The 26,517-nt window shown below is 36.9% G+C and overlaps 1 protein-coding gene across 1 annotated transcript in view; it reads right to left on the bottom strand.

The window, feature by feature from the left end:
* The window catches only part of LOC309601852 (nipped-B-like protein), a 170,092-nt gene extending 155,245 nt beyond the window's left edge, over positions 1 to 14,847 (bottom strand). The window contains exon 1 of the mRNA XM_082335051.1: positions 14,712 to 14,847. The gene's annotated coding sequence lies outside the window, so the exon portion shown is untranslated. The remainder of the gene's footprint in view (positions 1 to 14,711) is intronic.
* Between the last annotated feature and the right edge of the window lie 11,670 nt (positions 14,848 to 26,517).

The raw sequence follows: 26,517 nt of genomic DNA, 5'->3' as shown, positions 1-26,517 counted from the left end.
GAATATTAAAATCATCAACGAAATACAGAAATTAAGTCTCAGTGTAAGAGCAGCTTATTTTGGTTTAGTTAAACCTGTTTCCAACTTCAGTTACTGAAGTATTCATGTAGACTTTCCAGAAAGCATATTCAAATTATATCACACATACAAGCTCTCACTTACAAAAGCAAGAAGATAATGAGGTTAACAAATAAAAAATATGGCAAAAAAAGGTAAAAAGTGCTCTTAAAATTACTTCTTCAAAGAAATGACTGGTAAAGTCTCAGAGAGGATAAATGCATTGCTACTACTTTGCTATTCATTAATATATGACACACATTTTTTCATGATTTATATAAGTCACACCTTCCAATATGAGAAAGTTGGTCATCAATTAATGACTGAAACAGCAAAAACTGCATTTTCCCATTTGTGAATTTTCTTTATTTGTACGAGTTACAGATATAATTTTATTGATTAAATAAAAATCCACATGCATCCTATAAATACATCTCTAAACTGATATGCTAAAAGAGAAGCAAGTCTTAGGCCAGGGACACAGTTCCAAGTTACTGACTGAACTGCCAAGCTATGTTATGGGCAGATGGAAAAGGCCCAAGAACTGCTCCATGAAGTTAGATCAGTCCTCACAGGATCACACCAAGACAATCTACACTGAATCCTTCCATCTCTGCCTGTATCCAACCTACAGATGTTCTGCTTATCTTCTATGTACCTTATTCTCCAGGCACTTCACTCCAAATGACAACCATCATCTTTTCTTAAGGATCTAAAACTCACTACTGTGAAAGAGAGGGCTAATTACAGACCTCAATTTCTCTGAGGCTTTAATACAAAGCTTTCTACTACAGAATTCAGACAGCACTATTGTCCCGGCTGTTGCTAAGGCAAAGGTGAACTGTGGCCCATATGCTACAGCCCATGTGGCCCATTAACAGCCACAATTGACCATGCAGATAAATCAAATCAAATCAATAAACTGAAGACTAGATTACTCGGTCATGCTTAATTTTTTAATTTTAATAGAATTTATACAGTTGCATGCTGAGCACTTTATTTTTGTAATTTGTTCAACTGCAACAATTTGCAATGAAGTATCCCTTTTTCCTAGCAAGGGGATGGATTTTAAAATGCAGATAAATTATATTTGAAGTGTCACAGAGTTTTACATATGTTGAAATAAAACATAAAAACCCAATGGGATTATCATCACTATATCTTTTAATTACTTAAAAATTAAACATTTAAAAATATCCTAAAGTAAGTGTTATGTATTTCAGGTCATCCTGTTATGAGAAAAATACAGTTATAGCTCTTTGCTTACCATCATTCACTGACAAATGAAAACAAGTATGTACAAAATAAGATGTGAAGCACAGCACTGAGATAGATATATATATATATGTAGAGCAGTATTTGCAAGGGAAAACTAAAGCTGATCTTTGCAGTCTTCCCTGGGATGCAGGTGATATACACCCACCTTTTAGAGAGGTAGCTTAATCTTTCTAGTGTGAAACATTAACATTATTTCATAAGTCACAGGCTCATTTTGGAGAAGATTCTCAGTTCTCTGCAGCTTTGCTATTGTAGAAGGAATAGAATCAATTTGCTTTTTTTCCAAATTGGAAATTACTTTAGCACAAAGGAGACCCAGAGACTACACATCTTTATGGGAATATTCTGGCAATACAGAAGCATTAAAAATGACGCATGATACCTTGCTAGTTTCATTCACATGCCATTTAAACAGAGACCAGAAGCAGCTGAAATGTATCAGGCCTCAACTACCTTAAACTTGCATCAAGACTGACATATACACTCAAGTAGCAATAAGGAGTAGCTAGTTCTCAGTTCCCTGTCTTTCCTTTTTTCATTTGATGCCGAGGCACCTATATGGGTAAGGACACTATCTTTTGCTACCTATTCACCCAGGCTTTCAAACTACTGAGTTCCTGTCCTGTTTTCCAGTAGTATAATATCTAACTTACCACCAACCTCTGTGATAAAACATACAACTGAGAGGAAAGCAGCTAAGAAGTAGCAACAAGGAAAAGATCTGTTCCTGTGACAACAGGCTGTTTACCTCCTCAATAAAAAAAAAAAAAAAAAAAATTTAAACTCTTCACATTAAACGCACAGGACATGATCCAGGGAGACATCTCAATTCAGAATCCTTTTTTCTCTCTTTAACAGTTGCCATGGGAGACCATAAATTAGAGCTTGCAGAACCACAAGTGGCCTTCCCAGTCCACACATTTGACATGACTGTCTGCATGCTTTGGCACACATGATAATATTTATATCTGAGACACAAATTTATACTGACAGTAGTATTCTGTAGAGTGCTAAACTGCTATTTCACATTATCCAATATTAATTTACATTTGTGTTTTGCAGGTTCGTATTACAAAGAACTTGAGCTCCCCCCACTGCTAATTATTCCTAATGTTTACTCACAGCAAACATCCTTTTCTAGATCTTCTAAGATATTGGTTGTCAAGTAGGTGTTTCTTATTTCTAAAAGATTTTAAGGCAAGTTTTCAAACATGACTCTGTCCTTTTCAGTGGAAAAGTATCTGGGTTATTACCCAATCATATATATAAGCCTTTTACACAGGTGATTATAAAAATTCTCTCAAGTTATCTGAAGCTAATTAACATCTACATTAACATACCACTGATAAGTATGTTAGTAAGCTACATGAATACTGAATTTATTAAACTATGTTCAGAATTCAGAAAGTTATTGCAAAGAAATCATCACAAGTGGGAGCCTACCACTACATCTTGGCAATTAGCACTCCAGGCCACAATCTACCCCACCTCCCAAAAATACAAACATCGTTAACTCACAAAGATTCATAAAATGCTTAACAATAATTTGGGTTTTGTCATAATCAACCACAAGAACAATGCTAAGTAACTATGACAGAATCATTAAAGCTACTGTTGGTCTTAATGGGGTAAATCTAATCTACAAAATTATTATATATTATTTAAAGAAAACCAAAAATGCTTCTGAAGTAGTTGTGTGCACCAATTTATAATCATTGAGTTCAGTGAATAAATATTTTACTATATTTGAATACCCTAAGATTTAGGGACTAACCTAAAGTCCAACTCAAATTCTAACTTATTTCAGGAAGCAAATATGTTGATATATATCAGTTTCAAGTAATTATACCTATGTAAACCCACTGAAGGCAATGCATTTGCAGAAGTATAATTTTAAAGCGTTATTTGACACACAACTCCACTAATGAACCTGTATGCAACTTGATTTACAGAATATTTGTTTGTCATAACCATGCACATGAAACTAAACTGAATTCTTTCTATCAAGGTGAATGTCATTTTACTAATAAAACCTTGAAGTTCTCTACAGCAAATTTAATGTCTTTGATAACTGATGCTATTTCTATAGGGTCACTTTTAAAACTAAACTACATCTATAAACTACTATCTTCTAATTTTTCTTTGGTTTTCATTATAAAATAGCATAAGCATGTAAGCTTCATGATCATAAAACATTTGAGGTTTTTTTGTTCTTGCTTAAAATAGTTATCTGCATATATCTATAACAAGCTTTATGATATCTTCTAACAGGATTTCAAAATTAGTGTATTTTACAATGAGATATTTCATCCATTTTTACTGTCCTTCCCAAAACACTTGTTCAAATTTATACCTGTATCAGTAATTAGGTGCAGGTAGGAGACCTTCAACAGTTTTGATTCAGACAAATATTGTTCTCTCCCAAAATTCACATAGGGTTACATGAAGTCTCAGCCACATTTGGGCAAGTTGATTAGCCCAGACTCTCAAGTTACTGTGCATCAGCTGACTTTCAATAATTGCACATATACACTTAGCCCATGAAAAATGCAAACCTTCCTTAGCCAGCAATGAAACAGGGTTAAATTAAATCAAGTTATGTGCAATTGCCACAGACTACATATATAAAATTGAACATTCACTGTAGCTGAGCATGCAATAACTTCAAATTGCCAGGACTTAACAAGTTATGTTGAATCCTCAGAAGTCCATCTACAGAGCTTTTTATAAGACTTCATCGGCTAATTATTTATCAAGATGTGATTAAGAATTTGCTTAATCCCATGACATCATATGTCTACTTTGAGCCTAGAAAAAGGATTTGTCAGGAATAAACATACATTTACAGAAAAAGAGAGAATTCCTATTCTGAAGTCTACTAATTCAATATAATTATTTAATGTGTCACTAAATTAAATAAGTAGCTTTCATTATTCTTCCTCCAGGTTGCAGGCTAAGATTACAGTGTGATGTGAAAACTGAGAATGTTTACCTTGCAGTATTATGATGGTTTGTTTGTGTAATGATATTTAGAGAATTACAGACAAAACAGTTGTTTAAACTATACCATTTTTATTGCAATTCCTAAAATATTTTAATTATATTTTCCCTGGTAAAAATAAATTATCTATTTCTGTAAATAACATGACTAAACTTTACATCATGCTAGATAGAACCAGGGGGAATTACTACAGCGAGTAAATATGCAGAGCCGTAACTCTAAATAATCTTTTATAATAGTGCACAGTGTATTCCTACAACTCTCCAAGCCATTAGTCACCTAAATTATCACCAGGAAAGTTCACCTACAGCTTTGCTTCAGTGTATGCCAGAACTGCCACTATTTTTGCAGAACTAAACAGTTCGACACCTGTTTTACACCTAAGCCTGGGCAAGATCCTCAGAGTAGGAAAGTCCAGTCATACACACATGCTTTGAACACGTCTAACACACAAAACTGAGTACTTCACACTGCGTACTAGCCACCGCCTCCATCCCTTCGCTCAAAATCTCAGCAGGACAGAGGAAGGGCACTTGCTCAGGATATCGGACACCCAGATTCTAGTATCCTCCTCAGTAGCAGGAGGTTCAAACATGCATTTGTCACTATCCATTAGAGTCTTCGACTGGCTCTAAGATTTTATGGGGTAGCAAGCGTTCCCTTCTCCTCTTGTTGATGGAGTACTACATCACAGTGCAAAGAAAATTAATTAGAACAGGGAAAAATCTTGAGAGAATATGATTATCAAATAAATTGATTTAAACTCTCTTTCAGGAGGTAGAAATATCTTCGATGTTTTCTATTGACTAGCCAATATGGATCCTTTGCTCAGCACCACAGGAGTTGAGAGTTCCATTTTGCATGCTCACACATCTCAAACTTGTGATTGACACTCAGGGGCTGATCTGTTCAACAGCAGTATCACAACAACAAAATCCCTTTTTGATCTCACTCCAATTCCTTTTTATGATGCAGAAATCAAGATTACAAATTTTACTTACTGCACTGTGACAGCTACTTTACAAGCCAATACTTAAAAAGATATATTAAATGCATTTCCGTATGTTAAATTCATATCATTACAAATGATGCTGAAGATCTGACTTTTTAAAAGCCCTCTAAAACAGAACATTCAACACAGAAAAGTTAATATCAACAAATACTCAAACATTACTTTTTCTGTGTATCAACTCAAAGCTTTCTAGACTTCTACCAGGAAATCCCATGCCCCCCAGCTGAAAGATCACATTTGCAAAATCAGACAAAAGTTAATAAACGCCCCTTGCGCTCAAGAATTCTGACACAGTCTTTGGATTATATGATTGCGTAACATTCCCCTCCCACCCCCAGGCCCAATCTTCATTCAGCTTACAGGAAGGATCTGCTCTGGAAGAGAATCAGAGGCTATTCATAAGGCTGTATGGTCTGTTGTATACATGACTCTCCAACTTCGAGTAAAAATGAAAGAGAAGTATGAAGTGAAAGAGGCTGCAGATCAGATAACAGGAAACAGAAAAATGCCGCTCTTGGGAATCTGATTCTATTTCTATTACTAATGATAAATATTTCTGTGTTCCTTTCTTCCTGCATGCTCCAAAGCCCTATTTGAAGAAGCACTGATTAGGCATATTTATAACCAAAATTAACAAAATCTGTTCTAATATTATCACACACATTATGATACAAAAAAGTCAAGTTAATTTAAAATTCAGGTCCTACAGTTGCTCCAGTTGGACTTCCAAAGTTATAAAGACCAACTTTTACATCTCAGTTCCCAACCTGCATGATTACATACTGTCCCCTCAAAAACATTAAACAAATAAGTATTTGTGAAGCATTCCAATATTACAATACACGTCACAGAAAAGCCCATGAGGAAATTAAGAATTCTGTCTCTGGAGTAAGGTTTAATGATGTGAAGTGATTAAGGCACACATTGAACACTAAAGAGAAATCAAAATATTAAATCATAAGACAGGACTGGAAGCAATCTCAAGAGTCTATCCCTTTCCCCAAGGCAGAATCAACAATATCTAAAGCCAATCCTAGGAGATATTAATATAATCTGTTTTTTTTGTATTGGAGGGGGTGTGGTTTGGTGGTTTTGGTTTGGGTTTTTTGGGTTTGTTTTTTTTTTTAATCTCTGTTAAGGAAGCTACATTCATTCCACACAGTCAGTGAAACAGACATCCTGTTGTAGGAAAAAATAGTGACAACAGACTTAAAGATTACCACAATGCATTCACAAAGATGCCAAATGCAGACTATACAGGTAATCTGAACTACAGAATTCCCTACTGTTTGCTCTTACAAGAAGTATCCCACATTTCTGAGCTTTTTTTTTTTTTTACTATGCAATTTCCTCAGGGGAAAAAAAAAAAAAAATACAATTCAAACAACAAATTCCTGTGTGTGAAATAATGCTTCTTTGCCCAGCCAATCCTTGCTTTGTACTTCTGGTTTCTCAGGCAATTTGTTCTTCTTCCCCTCTCAATACATACTTCCCACTCATTCCCATCCCTGAACTGCTTCCCTTGACTGTACACCCAATTCCAGAGTACCCTTCTGTCTCAGTTTCTTGCTAAGGCTGTTTCTCAGCTCTTCCTGTATCTTCACTAAGGTCACTTGTATCTGTCCCACCAGCTCCTTTATCCAGCCCTCTCAGTTCAGTCATTACTTCCTTAGGAACTCCAAGCTCCTACTCTCCTCCCAATTCCTGCCCTTCAAACTCCCATTCCCTCCCCATCTGTGTAAATCTGGTTCCAGTCCACCACTCTTCTCCTCCATGTGTTCACCCTTCCAGCCACCTGCAACCTCAGTTCTTGTCTTTTCCACATTCAAACAAATCAGCACTGTGGATAAGCAGGGAATGGACACCAGAAAACTAAGAATCTGTACCACATCTCACTGCTTAGAACTATACTTATTAGGAAAGTCCTGTTGCACATACAAAATTTTTCAACTTTAATGCCTACAATCAGAGAAGTCAGCTAATTTTTCAGGCACTAATAACTTGCCCAATTTTTGGACAGATTTTGAAATGGCAACAGAATGCATGTCCCTAATGCAAAAAATCACCTCACTCAAATTTTAAGTTCCTTTCCCAAAGAATGGGGGTGTTTGAATGACTTGAAGAAAAGGTCAGAAATTATTTTTTAAACATTTTTTTCCTCTAGCATGACCCTTAGGAGACATTGAACTATTTTGGCTTTAAGCTTTATTAAAAGAGTCGGTCAATAAAGGGCAGTCACCCAGCATAGAAGATTTCGGCCCAAATGACTGAAGTTTAGCAAAGTCAGAAGTAAAATCAGTGCCTTTAGTAAGTGTCAAGAAACAGAGAAGTCACTACCAGCCTCACCTATACAAAACAAGCAGGGAGCAACATGCATTCTTAAAGTTGACTAGCAATTCTGTTAAGCAATGTTTCAGTTGCTTATAACTGCCAAATTTTCATAGGATATACTGAAATTTTTCTATGTTACAGGTTATGCCTCAACAAGAGCTTTTAAGGAACCTGCCAGGAGGAACCAGTCATCGCTGAGAACGCTAGCAGAAGAAAATTAATTTCCCATTATTAAAAAACAAAACAAAACAAAAAACTAGCATCCACTGTAGTAAAAAGCAATCATATCTCCTTAGTTTGAACTAGGAATTTAACAAACAAATCATCAGGCAGATTTTTAATTTTCCCTTCAGAAAACAAAATCAAAGTTAAACTGATTTTAGATCTCCACAAATCACTGTCCATGATTCTCACCACAGTCTTATTAGAGTCTTATCAAAATTTTCCCAGCTTTTAGACTGCAAAAAGTATGTTCCAGCTTATTTTTTCTACGGGTGTTAAGGTAGTTGCTGTACATAGCATCCGATGAGGGCTCTCTAAATTTTCCCCCCCATCATTAATATCCAGAAAGCATATCTGAAGAAAAAGAGGAAGCAACATGTCTGAATGGAAAATAACATACAAGACAGTGGGACAGTCTCTATTAAAACCCAAGATCTGAAAACAAAATTTCAGAGACAAAGTATTTGTAACCTCATCCTTTCCGAGTACCCGGTCAACATAGAGGAGAGACTGTTAGCTCAAACATGAGAGATAGGGGTTGCACTATCACAGACACGTGTTTACATTCAAGGAGCTTGATAAATTACATTATAAAAAAAAGAGAAAAAGGGTTAGAACTATAAAACCAAGAATTAAAGTATTAAGAAGTGTCAGAATTATGGTTGCTTACACCTACAATTCAGTCCCTTGTATATTTTAATAGTCATTCATTAAATGACCATATATTGGTTTTGTTATTCACAGGATCCCTGCTTCATATATGGCACATGACATATGTCATGAAACAAATCAGAGTTACACAGTAAAAGGAGATGCCTTCTGTGGGACATTACATTTTTTTTTACTAAAGAATTTGAATAAAACGTAGTTAATAAATCAAATCAATTTAAAAAGTTTCCCATCCAAGAGATCTTTTGCTGGAAACTGCCAGTTTGTAAAAAACAACTCTTCTTAAAACAAAAAAAAAAAAAAAAAAAAACGCCACCAAAACACAGCTTATTTTCACAGAAAACTTCCATCACAAGGAAAGAAAGAAATAAAAATTCTACCTGTTCCATAATATACCCACAGCCTCTGGGTCATGCCTAGAGCATACGATTAGAACATAAAAAGCCATACGGGGGAGGAAAAGCTCAAGAACTTCTCTGCCTGATACAGATCAGGCATTTGAACCTGGACTTCCTACATCCCAAAAGCAATGTTGTGGCTAGGAACACGCTTACTACACCTCTGAACAGTCTTGCTTTCCTAACAGAGCCATATAGCAGCTGGACAACAGACTGACATCGCAATGAAATGGTCTGACCACTAGGCTGCAGAGGTTTCCATTCAACCAGTTTACATCAACTGCAACAATTATCAGTTTAAGAGGCAGAGTTTTACCCCTAACAGCCAATAACCAATGCTTAGGATACTCTCCAGCGTTGCTAGTTCCTGCTGGAAGTTAACAGAGTAATATTTTGAATCTCTGTCTCCAATATTGCAGGCAAGCCATTTAATTACTTGCGGGATTTGGATTATTATCTAGTTATTGTCTCTGTTCTTCCTGATAAACTTTAAGAGATTTTGGTTTCTTTACAATATGGAGGATGATTCTTTTTAATTTTTCAGGACAGGAAATCTATTCTTGTCCAGCTGTTGGCATGATCAAGACAGCTGAAACTGAATAGATGTTTAAGGCCATCAGCAAAAACCCGTTCTATACTTCTTAGGAATCCACCATGAGAAACAATGAGCATGATATGTTGAAATGCAGGGCACTCACAACCACAAATAAAGTCAAAGAAAACAATGTTATGAACTTCCTAAGTGCTGTAAAGTAACTCTAAAAATTTGACTCAGTTTCAGTCTTCCATCTGTAAAATAGAAATAATATTTTACAGATGTGCAAAAAAAATCTCTAATGTTTGTGAAGTGCAGATATGTATTTTGAGATAATCCCTACAAATGAATAGATGAAAACACTTCAGCATTCATGAAAGATTTGGATGGTATACAGCAGGTAATAAGGCAGTAGACTGCACACTGAATGACAAAGAAAAACAAATATATAAACTAGGTTATAACAGTATACTAGTCAGCTACAATTTCCCATGCACTGTATGAGGCATTGAATTGGGGCCACAAGGGTAAGGGGGAAATACAGTAATGTAGTTAAAGGCCCAGCATATGGAGAAGGGGGCTGGACTACGTTTGTTTCTGCAATCTTAGTCTGCTGTTTCCTTATCCGAGTCCCTGACTTTGCAGCCTAGCGTTTTTTAACTGTTCCTGTAAAATGCATTGCATGTCTACACATACACGCTCCTGCAAAAAACAAAGTGCTTCAAATCACCACAGCAATAATCTGAAAAATGAAAATATCTACCTATATAAAGAATTTTGAGAGCTCTGATTGGAAAACCACTTAGAACCAACTGATACACATACTAAAAGCAATAAACTCTTCTAGAACTTTTTCCTAACTTAGAGTTTAACATGAAAAATGTTCTTCAATTTTTTTTTTTTTTTTTTTTTAGTTATTTGTGTGAACTCAGTAGTCACCTTCAAGTACAGTATCAACAACTGTGTTCAATTTGACTGGAATTCCTTTTAGTTTCTACGTACAGTTGGGCCAAAATCCTTTCTCCCCTCCCTTTTGCTAGTGAGATTTTCCATAGTGAACAGTAGGGACAGGAAGTGAGTCCTGCAAAATCTCCTCACTCCAGGGGTGCATCAGATGTCAATATAAAGCACTTCTCTCCCACATACTTGGGGGGTCAGGATCAGCTACGAAGAAATATGCATGTAACACTAATAAAATAAAAACACAAATATAGACAAATTATATTAAAGGGTTTTAGAATACAAGCCTTTAACAATTGTCATTTCAAAAGGACATCCTTTTTCAATTATTAAAAAGGATCATTATTATACAGGGTTATTAGCAATAATACACACGTATCACCAATTTCGAGCATTTCCTTGTAGGTATCTGTGCAACTGAGTGCTCATTACTGCTGATGATTCAAAATCAGAAGCTAACCTAACCTGTACTACTTCTAATAAAGGCATATGAAAGGCAAGACTGAAAATAAGCAGTATCATATTGAAATGGACAATTTTTTCAAGCGTTAAATATTTCTAGTGATGTATTTTGCAACACTAAATAGCTATTCTAACACTGGATGATCCACCACACACCTACCAGCCACCAAACTCTAAAACTATCACGACTCGTATTTTTCTAATTAAGTATGCCCATAATTGCTGTCAAAATGTCCACACATTGATGAATATTATATATTCCTCTAGAATAATTCCTAGAAAGCATAAATTTCTGAATTTGAGGACTTAATTTCTTTTCTACATCTAGATATTCAACATAGAAGTATATTTTTTCCTTCTAGTTACTAGCAATTGTCCACTAACTTTGCATTTCTGTGCAATAGTTATGAAGTAAATGTTAATATAAATTTAATATCATGACTTTAACACTTTGTAATATAATACACACATAAAAGTACCACACTTGCCACTGAACACACAGAAAATTGCAGTAGGAAACTTGTTATACCAACTCCTGGCTCAAATTAATTCACACTTTGACTATTTTTCATCTAGTATCCTTCAAAATATAGTTTATTTATATTATAGAGGAATATATACATGAAACATTTAGGATTAAGGCTGTATTACCTTAATCATCATACAAACACAACAAAAAAAACATAGTCATTTCCTTGGGTTAGAACCATCTATTGCCTTGATTCTGCAAGAAGAGTCATATGAACATTAATGTACATGGAGTCTCAAACATGCAATGAGGTTGCACCAGGGTACACGTACTCTTATGTAGAACAGGGATCTGCAAATGGTTTTAGTGGTACAATTTTGCTTCTCTGATCCTGTTCTGTTTCTCCTAAATCAAAATTTAAACATTTCAAATGCAAAACAAAAATTTTTTAGTGGTATGTTTTAAAAAAAAAAAAGTATAAAAACAGCTTTAAAAGATAGCAAAAGGCTAAAAAAAAAAAAAAAAAAAAAAACAAACACACAAACAAACAAACAAAAAAAACCCCATACACAGGAAACATTCAAAATGTACAAGGTAGTGAAAAGCACAAAATAAAAGATAACAAGAAGAAAATATTTTCCTCTTTCAGTTAAAATAATTGTTACAACTAACACCTCGAGAATAATTAATTTTATATTTCTATAACATGAATAAAATAACTACATCCTCCTTAAGCAGCTAGCTTGTGAGTGGACCAGTAGGTCCCAACACTAGGGAAAAAGGAGTATGAAAGTGACAGTCCTGCTTCCCACACACACACACTCTTAAACATGCTAAAAATACAATCTAAACCAAAAATAATGTGGAAATGTTTATAAGATGACTTAAGTATTTCTGTATGCTAAATATATTTTTCTGAGATAAAGAAATTTACAACTACATAAACTGTGATAATGCAACTAATTCAGGATTAACCATATATGGCTCAGAAGAACAAAACCAAAAGAACTCACTACAAATAGGCAGCATCTTAAATTTAATAAATAAATAAATAAATTTATTAAATTAATAAATACACCTATTTTTCATACCAGAAAAGTGCATGTTTTCTGATAAAAAAAAAAAAAAAAAGCGCACACCATAAACACAACCCTGGCAAGATAAATTTGACAGGAACTACATAACTACAGTAGCTCATTTCCTGCTCTTATCTGGTATATTTAAAGCGAACCTCCTTAAATGAAAAATAAGTCAGAGAAGTTCACTACTGTTAGCTTAACAAACCCATTTTTGATAAAATGAGAACTGTTTGAAACAGATGACAAAAGAAACAATAGAGCTCATGTCGCTTCCTGATGATGAAAACTACCCAAGAACTACAACTACTTCTGCACAGTCCTTTCTTTCCTGTAAAGCAGAGTTACGCTTGGCCTATATGCATACTACCGACCAAAAGAAAACAGCAATTCATCTACACACAGAGATAGGGACAGTTAGAGACAACTAGTGGCTCCCTCTGCAATTCAAAAAAGTTTAAAAATAAAAAGCTGCTTTTTCGAAGTGTAAATAGTTCCTCTCCACACACATAGGCCTGAGGCCCTGTTGCAAACAGTGTCTAACAGGACCAGGCAGCACAAAGACAGGAATAGGAGATTAGTGGGAGGGAGGGCGGGATTGGGGCTCAGCAAGATCTTCAGGCCTTTTAAAATTCAAACTGCTCCCTGACCAATACAAATCACGGACACACTACTGACTACTACACGGATTTACAGCATTAAAAACATGCATTCTATGTAACAGCTATATTAACTTCACCCTTTTAAACATGTATCAGGGCACTCAGAGACATGATAGCACAGTTTATAAGACTCTAAACACAATATACCAGAAAATTACTTTATTAGATACATTAACCACTTATTATTACAACAGATCTGCCTGAACAACTAAAATACCTACTGAAAAACAGACAAATTAGGTAATGTTGATACTTGCTTGCCATTTACAAATTTCCTTTCTATATGAAAGATGAAACTTGGTATCTTAAAATTTCCCTTAATTATGTAATTTCTGTAGGAATATTTTTATTAGTTCACAGGGTGTTTGCTTTAAATCTACTTCAATTTTTAATAACACTCTCAACTGTACCATACAGTAAGTCCAAGATTTACTTTACTGTAAATTAGCTACCATTTATAAATAAAGACCTGACACTTAATCAACCATCATTTACAAAACACATTTGACCTGTTAAAATGACACCTAATTACATATTCAAACATAATGGACACAAACAGCCAATAACAACCTCAGGATCTCAAAGTGATATGGCCTGACAAGAAAGGATGACACTTTTTAAGCGTTCCACACTTTTCACTTAATTAAATTTACTCTTGATTCTCAAGTACTTAGGGTAAGATCTCATCTTCACCTTGGCCCCTGAAATGTCATAAACGTAGCACTTTACACATGACCCCTCTCCCATTTTCTGTTTGTTAAGAGTATAAAATAGTATTTCGTCTGAATTTAGTACATATTCCTGTAATGTATACAGCACATGAACATTGAGATTGTGTGTATTATCTGACACAATATGCTTGCCTATCTGTATTTCCTGGGTCTGCAGGTGTCTGTGTTGTGTCCCACAAGTGCTAGTTTTATGCTATAAATATACTAAGTGATTAACACACTAATCAATCGCTATATTATTTAGAGATTAAACCTCTACACGTTATAAATCCATGTGCACTCGAACTTTTGAATGTTCAGAACGGAGTTGGTTAGAAGGAGAAGGTAATAGCAAAGAGAGCTAGTATTTTTGTTTCTGGGTATTTACATTGTCTCTCATCCCCTATTCCTCTGCTTACTCCTTCCCCACTTCAGAGGGCTGTCTGCACTGGGACCTTCCTTCCTTGCCCTGGTGAAGTTGTAAATATGGCAAAGGATCAGTACACATTTGCGGCTAATTGTATTGTTTCCTCCTCCTAATCCTCTCCGGGTTGAGGCCCTGTCACTGAGAAGCCGCTTCGCCTTTCTAATCCCCGAGCTAGAGTAAAGGCGCTGGCCGGCGGGCCTGCGCTCTCCACCGGGCCTAGGCCTCCCGGCAGCCCGGAAGGAACCAATCTCCTCCGCCAAACCCGAGCGAGCAGGAAGGGGGGCTGCGAAATAAACACCTCTGGTTACCACTTATTCCCCTCTACCCCGGATAACAGCTAATCCCCTCTGCTCCCGGCAGCGCTAGGCCGCCTGGGCTAGGAGGCCCGGCCCGCTGCTGGAAAGGGCAGGGAGGGGAAAGGGAGACAAGGAGGGGGGATTACCTGAGCAAATCGGCGTCTGAATCCAACGAGAATCCGAGAGAGGGGGAGAGAAATCCGCCCCCTCCCTCCTCAGAGGAGCCGCTGCCGCCGCTGTTAGGCCGTCGCCGCCGCGGAGCAGGAGGAGGAGGGAAGATAATATAAAAACAATAATCCGGGCCGGGAGGGGGGCTGGCTCCTCTTCCGTCTCCTCCTCAGTGCAGTGAACATGTAGAGCTGGGGGGTGAGCAGCCGAGACAAATCCCTTCCCCCTGAGCCTGCTTCACAACATCAACCCGGGCCGGGCCAAACCGAACCGGTTCCGAGACACACTCCAAGCCGCAGGGGGGTGGCCGAGGAGGCAGCTGCCAAGGGGCCGCCGCCGCGGGGCCGCCGCCGCTCCCTCTGTATATGCGAATGCAGGAGGGTGGGGGAGGTGGCAGCCTGGGCACAGTGAGTCGGTACCGAGCGGGGGGGTAGGGGGGAGAAAGAAGAAGAGGGGGAGGAGGGGGGAAAAGGAAAGGATCCTGTGTGTGTGTCTCTCTCGCTCCCTCTCAGAACAAAATGCCGACCGGAAGTGCAGCTGCAGGAATAACTCCCTCCACCGGCGCCAAACACCAACAGCCTCCCCCTTCCCTCCACTGCCTCCTTCTCACTCGTTCAACCAACATCGCTTCCGCCGCTGCTACTGCTCTGTTCCATGCCGCTCCCCTTCCAGCTTCGCTACAGCTGGAGTGGTTTCCTCCGCCTTGCCTCGCCTGGTAGTGGCAGGCACAGCTGAGTCTCTGCTGTGTGGCTGTCTCTCCCCTTCCCCACCTCTTCAGCTGCTGCCCGAGTTTCTCTTTTCTCTCCCCTTTTGGTGTGCGGAACAAGACCGGAGTTTACACTTAGGCCTGCGCTGAGAGGAAGGCAGCCAGTGATTTGTGATGAAGTGACCGTTGAAAAAAACACACGTTTTGGGTTTTATTTTTGCCTTCCTTAAGGATGGTGGGGAGGAGGACTGCAAAATGCCACCTCGCAGGAGGCAAACTTAAAAAGGCGTCTCAAAATGAACCCGCAAAGGCGGCAACTTCCCCTGCCCCAGCGGATGAGATGTGTCAGACCTGGGACACTTGCTGGAGTTACTGTTATCGTTCACGTCCGTCTCTGTGGGTGTAAATAGGCCGCGTCGAAGGAACTGAAACACCTGATGCTGAAAGCATTGCCGGGGAGAGGAATTTCCAGGTGGACGTACCGGAGTGGCTTTTAAAAACAACCTTTTTGGACGAGCACGGTGGAAAATGCTGATGTTCAGATGAAGGACCCTTCGCTGGAGGCTGATGCTCCCCACCACCACCAGATTTACTGGAAATATTTTAATTGTGGGTCGTGAAGGAGTGTTTGGTGAAAGAGGATGTCCTAATCTGAAAGATTTTCTGGTTTTCCTCTGTACAGGTAAAACTGTGAATAATCATAGAATGGGATAATAGCATTTATATCTCATGAATTAACTATGTCTTTTCCTACTCATGTTGTTTTGCTCCTCAGTACTTGGACAAAAATCCTTTGATTTTTAGAGGAAGCCTTCCTTGTCTGTGGACTTCAGGATTCAGCCATAGTTGGACACAGCTAACTTTAAATATCCTGTGACATATAAACACACCCTTGTTTATTCATTCACAACTTCAAGTTATCCATTTGAAATAAAGAGAAATAATTGGTGTAGTAAATGAAGCATGTTCATAAGTCTGTGCTTAATACAGTGCAACTCTGTAAGTCAAGGGGGAAAATATTTATCTTCTTCTTTTGGTAACAAACTAAAGTTTAATAAACTACCTATTTAGAGTTCACATACACATATGTATGTGGACATATACACCTATGAATTCAAAGGAAAATGTGATGCTAAAATAACAAAGTTGGCCCAGGAATACTACTTCAATCTACTTCTGATTGTTACCAATTCATGATGATGGAGTCTTTATGTGACTTTAGTAACTTATTTATATAACGATTTTTTTTCTTAATTGGTGATTTAGTGTGTAAATAAAATGTAAATACTGAAATTTTGCTTTTCAAATGCCAGGTGTCTTCTGTATCAAATATGGTTTAGCCAGTACAAACATCATCATAAGACACAACACCTATTTGATTACTTTGTTTCTGTTGGAATTTTCCAGTGAGAATGTCACTGGACCATTTTATGGTTTTAAAATCTCATTCAACTAAAAGAATTTGTAGAAATGGCTATTTTGTCCGAGTACTATGATGTTATTACCTGCACAAGAAAGCAACTAATTTAAGTCATTAGTTGTTTTAGAAGGTGGTGTTGTAACACACATGAGCAAATCAGGATTTTTTTTTTTTCATTAAGGGAAATTAAATACTTAAATACGTATTATTCCATTAGATATTACTGTAATCCACTTTTAAAAAGGAAAGTGCAAATTCTTCAATTGCATTCAGACAAGTGGTTCCTTGTATTCCTTTTGTCTTCAAAGGTCCACTCACAAGAATTTATTAAGGAATGAAGGCTCACTATGTTCCTAAAAATATTTTAGTATGCATGGGGTTCATCTCATTATGCCTGAAATGCCCAGAAAAAGGGATAAAACCAAGTATTTCAGAATATTACTAGAAAGCATATCAAAAGATACTTTAAACCTTATTTCTGTTCCAGACCTTAGTTATGGGGTGGAGGTGGTCCTAATCTGTATGGGAGGAGCTATGCAGTCATGCAACCATGACTGTGGCACACTAAGGAGCATATACTGCACTGAACAAAGCTGGTGGCAGTGCAAATGAAGGCAAAGCTCTCTGAATTCCCCTGACAAATCTACACCTATATAGTCCTGAAAATTAACTGCAAGTTTCAGGGTAAAGCTTTAGAACCTAATCCTGCTCCCTTCGATGTCCAGGGAGAATGTGTCTTTTGCCCTAAACAAATGATTGGTCTCCCATAAATCTAAGCTATTTGCACAGTCAGTTATTCTGATGCTAACTTCTTGTTCTTCAAAGAGAACCAATAATTCAGTATTTTTAGTGTAACTTCAAAAGGCAGGAATTAAAGATCTTCATGCAGACAGTACTGTTTTTTAAATGTATTTCTCAAGCAATTTTCACAAAATATGTTAAGTTGTAGGTACCTCTCGCTGCTGTTTACAACTGTGTACTGAGATAAAAAGCTTTCTAGTTACAAAGACAGTATGCGTGTGTACACTGTTGAAAATAGTGAAGAGACCTCTTTGCCCTTTTCATTCTGATGTTAACTTCCCTGACAGCTACATGTTGTTATTCAGCTTCATAAATTATGGACAGCATGTAATATTACAGTAAAAACACACCTGACACCAATGTTTTCTTAGAGGTTGCTTGTTGTCATTTGATTTTTTTTTTCTATAGAATGAATGAAAAATGTATTGTGCTTTTCCATTTTTGTCTCATTAAGGGCTGGTATAACATACAGGTACCTGTGATTTTAAGTTGTTAATGGGATGCACAAACATTGTTATATTTACCTGTTAGTAATTTATAGGTAGTATGTATTTCTGGGCAGAATTTTTAAATAAATGTGATGTGTCAGTAAAATATATATATAAAAAACCATTATGATGGTATATTTTTAATTTTTTTTTAAATAATTGAAAAGAACTCAGCTTGTTATCTGAATGTAATATAGTAATGCAAACATATAGCTATCATCCTAAATTTAAGTATTCAAATAATTGGGAATCTGGTGTTAAGGCTGGACTGCAACAGCAAATAGGAAGAATGTAATGATGAATGCTGTATGACAAGTAAGATAAAGTTAGGTTCTTTGCATTGACTTTAGTTCAAAGGAGCAAATAACAGCACCATGTAATTAATTCACTGGGGAATATTCATTGTGAGAAGTAAGCAACCTAAATATCAGATGAGGCCTTCAGTGGTACAGGTAAAATAAAAAGCCAAGGAAGCCTGCAGATTGAGGAGTAAAATATTTGTATTGGTACTTGCTCTAAGTTTACAACTTGATGGTGACTACTGATTTTTTTTTTTTTCTCTGGTAAGCCAGATGGAGGTTTGTTTGGTTTTTTTTCTAATTCTAATTATTTAGCATAATTTGTCAACAAGAATTTCATATGGAATGAAATAATACTATTTCATTTTTTATTTTTTTCTAAGTGACAAACTTGCACTATCTCTACCATGTTAAGAATGTGCTTCTGTTTGTATGAAGAAGGGATATGAATTCTATGGCAGATATACCTTGTAAAATGTAAACTTGTAAAAAACAGTTCTCTATGGAGGAAAAATGATAGAAGACAAAGCTCTAGTATTTTCATTTGAATGTTACAGTCAGTTTTTGATTATGCAAGGCACTAGGGATTCTGAATGAAGTTAAAATATAGATAATGTAAAAATATGTAATTTAGACTATAAAATATATATAACAATAAAATACATTATATAACAGAAAAAGAGGTCAGTGATAGATTACTCTTCTGGACAAGTAGACTGTCCCAGTATTGTTATACTAGGGCTGTAAGAACAGACCTAATAACAGTTGTTTTTGTAGGGAAGATAAATGATCAGTTACACATTATCGTTGAAAGAAATCTGAAATCTGGCTAAAGATGCTCTTTTGGCTCTTTTCTGTGGATTCACTATTGGTGAACTTCAGAAAGGAATCAGGTACCATTCCTGCTATAACTTCCTGAACTTCCCACAATTTTTTTTTTTTTTTTTCCTTTAATCTGAGCCTCATATGACTTTATCCTCTCAAAAGTCTTGTTTTGGACAGGCACTGGGAAAGCAACTTACTGTCATGTTTTATAATAGAGATACAGAACTGCATGTCAGTTAGTTACAGAACAAATCCTGTGCAATTTCATACAAGAGCTGTGAGGGCCACTATGGATTATTTTGAGAGATGAAGATAAAAACATTCAGGCAATTTTTTTTTTTTCACTTTTTAAGGTGTAAAGGTAAATCGATACAGCTTCATGGGCCAGCAAGTTAATGTGGACATTCATCTTCTGGCAAAGGACAGAAGTTAAAAATTGGCTTAATGGACTGTTGTATTCAGCACAAGCTGAAAGCCACACTTGTATGGATTAAAGAAATCTGAGAACATCATATCATGCTTAAAATGCCTTGCCACTCCCTTTTTAATAAACTTGCCAGTAAAAAGAAGATTTAAGACAGAGAGATGATTATCTAAATCATGTATATTAAAAGAGCTTCTTGGGCTTAGGCCTTTAAAAACTGCTTCTTTGAAAGAAAGTAGAACTTTTCCATTCTTCAGATACTGAAGTGTTAACCATCTCAGCCAAAAGATTAAATGGCTACATATAAACTAATAGGTTAAACATGCCTGGGACTGTTCTCTGGCATTGAGGCTGGTAGCCATACAATGTTTTATGCCTTTATTATTAAACCCTTTTATTCTTCAAAACAGGATAGTCACATGCATCTACTGCCCATTGGGAATGGCTCCTGACCCACACTAACTCCCAAACTGTGCCCAGGAATTGTTTGGGAAAGTACTAGCTGGCACGCTTTTAGCCTGTGCCAAGGTCTGTTCGAACATTTTAATACACAATTTTTAGACAAATGATTTCCAATGTCTGTGAATGTTTTGTGGTGGTTTCATTTACATTGCATTTTATAGACACACCTAATGCAGTCTCCTTGGAGCGATTAGCCAAAAGGAAGGTAAGTAAGAGGGAACTGTGGTCTCCCACCTAGAGATAAATCATGTTCATATTTCCAATTAATTCTTTATTGAAGCAATTAATCACCTAATTTTTTTATCTAGAAACCTGACAAAAGAAAGTTGATTGGAATTTGGCTATCAAATTAGATATTTGTTCATGTGAAGACATTTTAGAAAGTCTTATATGGTGGCTAAAACAGCCTTTTAACCTGCAGCAGATGTCCCTCTTTCTTTTAGACATCCTGTGGCCCTTATGAAAGGATGTTACAGTGAGAACAGGAACAGAAAACACATTGTGCAATAAAATGAAATAAACACAAGTAACTTTTGCACTCCTTTAAATTATGGCTGTTAACATCAATTTGTAATGAAAATAACTTCTAAAATGTAATTTATTGATTTTAAGATAAAAATGGAAAAGGAATAAGGATAAATAAAACATCATTGGGTATTTTCTGAATGCTGAGTATTCCTCTTATAACTTCTTTTAAAAAAAAAATCCATTTTGTAACTGGCCACATATTGGCAACTTGCTTCTCAGTGTGATCATAGGGATAAACATCAGTTCATCTGCTTTGTCAGCACTTCAGAAGATGTGTGGGTGCTCCATTAGTGACCCAGAAACCAGTATTAACTTGTCACAGATTTAATTTCTCACAGACTTGCAAGACCATGCATTCTGATGCACAAAGCCTTTTTTTTTTTTTTTTTTTTTTAAACTTTTGATGGGGACAATAAGTGGTCCATAAAATTGAATTGTTGACTTGGAGAAGCTGCCCGGGCTTTTACAATGCAATTAAATACAGATAAATGTCTCTGCCTAGGTAGTGCAACTCAGTTACAGTAGACAAAAAAAAAAGGACTGAGATAAGAATATACCTTTTAGGAATGGTTAGCATGGAATTTTCAAATAGCCATATGTAGGGTGCGAGAAGATTTTGTTACAGTAACCCAGGATAGTTCGCCTCCCCCATCTGAGTATGTAGAGTCCCAAGCAAGTCTTATCTCGTTATCACATTAACCCAGGATAGTTTGCTTCCCCACACACGCAAACATCTGCACATACCCCTGCACAGGTGCCAACAAGGGCGGCCAGCTGTAGATCTCAGAATTCGAACAGCAGCATCTGCATTACATCAGCTAGTTTGCTAATGAGCAAAACAAGACATTGCATGTGTATGATATGTTAATCAGCACAAGTTTTATTATCCACCCCTGCAGTGCTTTCCTTTGAGCTTCACTTCCTAGCAGGGCTCCACTGTGTCGGGTCCCTATTTGATTAGCCACGCTGTCCTGGGGATCCCACCGTGGTAATGCTATACTTTCATTAAAGCCAAAGCTTTCACTTGCTGAGTGTTGTGTCTCATCCCTGGGGGATCCACACCTGCTTTTCGCTTGTAACACCATAACTTAAAAATCAAGTCAAAATGATCTATTTATGAAAAATGTCCTTTTCTGTATCATGATGTATTTAAATTCTAGTTTTTGATGTTTAAATGTCTCTCTCTGTCCTCCTGCTGTTTTAAAATACCTACATTACTTTCCTCAGGTTCCCTAAACATAATTCATCTTTGAAGAGAAGAACAGCATAGAAAATCTTGGCTTAAGAGGTATATATTTGGAGAAATAACAGAATAAGCATGAGCAGTTTTCTTAAAGGTTATAGGTAAGTGGAAATTGTTTACAAATCTTGAATATAATGAAAGAACACTAGTGTGCACAGCATTGTTAATTTATAGTTTTGAGTTACTGTTGACCATTTTGTAGGTTTCCCAACTTTCTCTACTGTATTCCCAGTAAAGATGTCAATCCAGTGCAAGTACTCGTATGAAAGATGATATAGTGGCTCTCCTAAAGAGGCTGTAATATGTATACCTGATATAAAATTTATATTTAAGGTATAGTATAGCATAAAAAGTACTTAAATGAAAATACTGTTTCAGAAAAATTATTATATATGTGCAGACTTGAAAATATGATCTTTCTATTTTCAGGTTTTTCACACCTAGTTTCAGAAACTTCATTTAGACTATAGAGTGCAAATGTTTCATTTCTTTTTTATTTTAAATGTAAATGTGCTGTGTTTATGATTGTCTGTGAAGAGCTTAGCATATTACTTATACTATGAAAACTTGGATGTTTCCACGTAATCTTCAGAAGTACTGAAGTTGACTGTCCAGTCTAGGGGCATGTTAAGTAGAGTTGTACAGGCTATGTACTTTGATGTTAACCTCATCTGAGTTTTCCTTAAGAATGCAGTTTCATGAAAAAATGGTCTTCTAAACAAGTGCTAATAGAAGTTTGGGGTTTTGTTTTGTTTTTAGAATCTAGATTAATAAAGGTAAATGCAGCTTTTTCTAGTCCATTTGAATTTTGAATGCAAAGCATCAGGTTTTATTTTATAGTTAGTCACATGATATTCTTATGGTCCCCTTATTTTCTAAATCTTCTCATTAATACCAGCTAGAGCTTGAAAAGAGAAAAATGCTTAGTATTCCTATATTGTTGATGGTTAACTCAAAAATATAACATGGCCTATGGGGGAAGGAGTGTCACATACATATTTTATAGCCTCTGAGGCTTTGTTTCATTATCATGAACATTGTGTTACACAGCACTCTGATGACCTTCATAGTGTTATGAAGTTAGTATAAAACTGTGTAACTGTTGAACATTCACGATCTATCAATCAAACTGATTATCCTTAGCAGTTACTTAGATCTTTTTTTCTCCTTCTCACTCCTTTAATAATCTTCCCTCCCAACAATAAAAAACAAATGTGTATATTTAAATGAAGGTTTTTCTTACCAGGCCTTGTAACAGCTTTACCCTCTTCTAAAAGCAGTTCAAAGATGTCTATATGAGACTTCTTTATGGCTGGTGCTCTTCACATGTAATAAATATAATTTGTCCAGTTCCCCAAAATTTCATTCAAAATGCTATATACTGATGACAAAAATGCCTGAAATAAAAAATTTCACATGTAATTTCAGGGAAGTTATAGAGCTGTAATAATCAGGCTATAGAAATACAACTACATGTTTTGGTAGCTGTAGAATAATAGCTAATTATTGCCTTTAGGAATATGTTTTCTTTTCATCTGCAAAAACTTAAAGGACAAATTCTTACAACTATGTATGTGCCAAGCAAAAAGTTACAGTACTATTAATCTAATAGGTTTCCTCCAGCGTATACACTTCCCTTTGCAAAAACATACTGCAACTTTTTCTTAATTAAATACTATTTTTGGTTATGTGTTAATGTAGAGCTCAAGAAAGGTTCCAGATTGCTAGCTTAGTGCACTGAAGTCCTTATTTATCAAAAAAAACCCAAACCAAACCAACAACCCAAATAGCGCAGGAACAATGATTAATGCAAACTTCCTGGTGCTGTTTCACTGGTGTGCCACAGAGGGACCACCATTGTTATAATGTAGTTCAATCTCTTCTTTCCCTTTAGTACATGGACTCTCCATATATACCATGTTACCACAGTATTACTACTCAGCTGGTACTTAGGAGTAATTGGGCAGACAAGAAATGTTCTTATTAATCATATAGAAGAAAATATCACATAAAATTAATTGGGCTTCCCAAAGACAATACCCCTCCTATTCACCTCATTTTATGCTCCTAAATTGTTTATTCTGTGTGGTTTTGGTTTGCTTTTAAGTTTCGGAGTTTCTCAAAGGAAGTGGGCTTGGTATTTTATAGTTGCCTGGGAAGCACTGCACATGCTTATGGTTCAACAGAAATATTTTTAGTAGTATGGAAAGATCTTATGTTTATCACTAATAGTTGCTCTTACACCAGCTACTTCATGAACATTTTAAGTGCCCTCAGTTTCCTTCTGTCTAGGTGCAGATCAAAGAACCCAGTTCCTCACTTTCTTGAGGAAATTTTTATTATGGGCCTCTAAATCAAAGATGCCACAGTATAATCACTTAATAGAAAAAAGTATTTTTTGTATACACTGACATTTTAAATCGATCTTAAAGAACACAATCAATATATCTGAAATACTCCAAAACATTAGTGTAATCAGATGTCTGGAAAAGCACTCAATGCCCGAGCATGTTCCTAAGAACTGCCTGTGGTGGGTCTCAGTCACTCAGCCCCCAGTTCTTAAACACTTTGTATGAAATCTGGTCGAGTTACTTGCATTTATGCTCAGGACTCCCGTTAGCCAAGCCTATTTGTTACACCTCTTCTACTGAGCAGATTTTGTCTCGGTACGTCAGATTATATTATTATTTGCACTAAAGAAAGCCACTGGACTCCTGACTGAGCGGTACCCCAGGTTGCCCCCGCGGTGGCCGCTGCCCGCGCCTTTGTCACTCCAAACCCCATCTCCCATCACTGCTCCCGTGCCCTCCCTTTCTTCTTTCCTCCCAGTCCCGTTCAGGTAAATGAAGCCTGTTATGAGCAGCCACTGCTCCAGTGAGGAGGGAAATTCTGGTGATGCTGGAAGGAGAAATAAAAGTGGATCTAAAAGCTCCTAAAACGCCCAGCCAGCCCCAAACACGCTACTGGGGTGTCGCCTCGCCTCCTCCCTCAGACCAGGCTGCGACACCAACCCGGCTGCTGAGTGGAACTTGCCCACGCAGGAGAAAGGAGAGAGGTGCCCTCAGGATTTTACCTCAGGTTCACCTCTTTTAATTCATAGATCTCCTCCTCGTGCTTTATAATGACTGTTTATCGCTTTCCTTTTGAAATTTTGTCATTAATTTTATAGCGAATAATTAATAGCGTGGAAGTAGATTCCCCCCTCCCCGGGTAATGGAACAGTCCGCTGGGTTCCTCGGCGCCGACACTCAACTTTTAACTCCTTTTCTGCCAAATCCCAACCTCCCCCTGTAGAAGGTTATTTCTTTCAGAGACTTGGATCCTGTCTCAAGCTCTGTCACACTTAAACACCACAGACAGGTCAGGGTTGTAAGAACTGTCTCATATGGGCAGTGTGAAATGGGGGAAACGACTACTGACTCTCGAGATGGACTTAAATGCCATCAGGTAAAGTCATCCATTGTGTTTTCTTCTTAGTAAGTACTGTGGAGATATGTGTCAGTGCTTAAGTATTGATTGGGTAAACTGATTTTTTTTTTTTCTTTCTTTTTTAAGTTTTGCAGTGGAAAACTTTGTAGACCCTGCGGCATACCTGCTGCCCCAGGTCAGCAATCTTCTCATCCCTTAAGGACATATGTTTCCCTCAGTCAGTGGAGAGTGATTGCTCCTCTCAGGTGGGTTAAGTCACCTTTCAGAAACAACTTTTTTTTCCTTTTGAGCAATAACTGGAGACATGGAGGTGTCCTGACCTGAAACCTGGGGTCCTAACCTGCATTTCTCAATTTAAGCACTTAAGTGTATGGTAAGATGTTATGGATTTTGATATATAGTCTTTCCCAATTAGAATTGCAGAAGAAAATTGTAGTAGATGTACTTACTTTTTAAAATAATGTAATGTGAGGGGTCATTTAGATAAAATTTCTGTTTCTTCAACTATTCCTCCATTTCTCTATTCCTGCTTCCCCTCAGCTTCAAGTGGCAATTCAGTCCTTCAAAAAGCTTCAGTTATCCTAAATAAAGCGTATAAAAAAAACTATTGACTTCTCAGTTCTCAGCCTCTTCAGTCTCTTGGCTGTACTGAACTCTCTAGAAACCCCATTTCCCTTCCTCAGTCTCCTGGGTTCACAGCACTGGATCTCTCTGGAATTTTCCCCAACCTTAATGGCTGCAATTAAATGTTTTTCTTTCAGTATTTTCCTTCTCTGACATCTTTGCTGGATCAAGGTTCCTTCTTTGGACCATTCTTTTTCTTTACATTCTGTTTTATTCTCTAATTCCCAAAGGATACTGTTCTGAACCATACTGAACTGTACAGTAAGAGACATTTACATTTTTTAGGAAGAAAGGGAGGCATATAGCTTAAAGTAAATGCAGAAGAAAATTGTTACTTCAAGTTATTTAGGTTATTAGGCATGTCTTGGTAGCAGAGAACATGTGGAAAGAGTTCTGGTAGAAGAACTTCTGCAAGAACTTCATGTCACCTGCACTACTGCAGGAGAGCTTTTTCCAGAAGCCTCCTAAGTTGTATGAATGGATGTATGAATTGCAGCTCCTAGACTGCTTAAGGCCAAGCAAGGTGAGTTACTTG

The sequence above is a fragment of the Platalea leucorodia genome (genome assembly GCF_965183815.1).
Source record: "Platalea leucorodia genome assembly, chromosome: W".
Taxonomy (NCBI): Eukaryota; Metazoa; Chordata; class Aves; order Pelecaniformes; family Threskiornithidae; genus Platalea; species Platalea leucorodia.
Note: the sequence above shows the minus strand (reverse complement) of the source record. Positions and strands in the feature narration are given on the sequence as shown.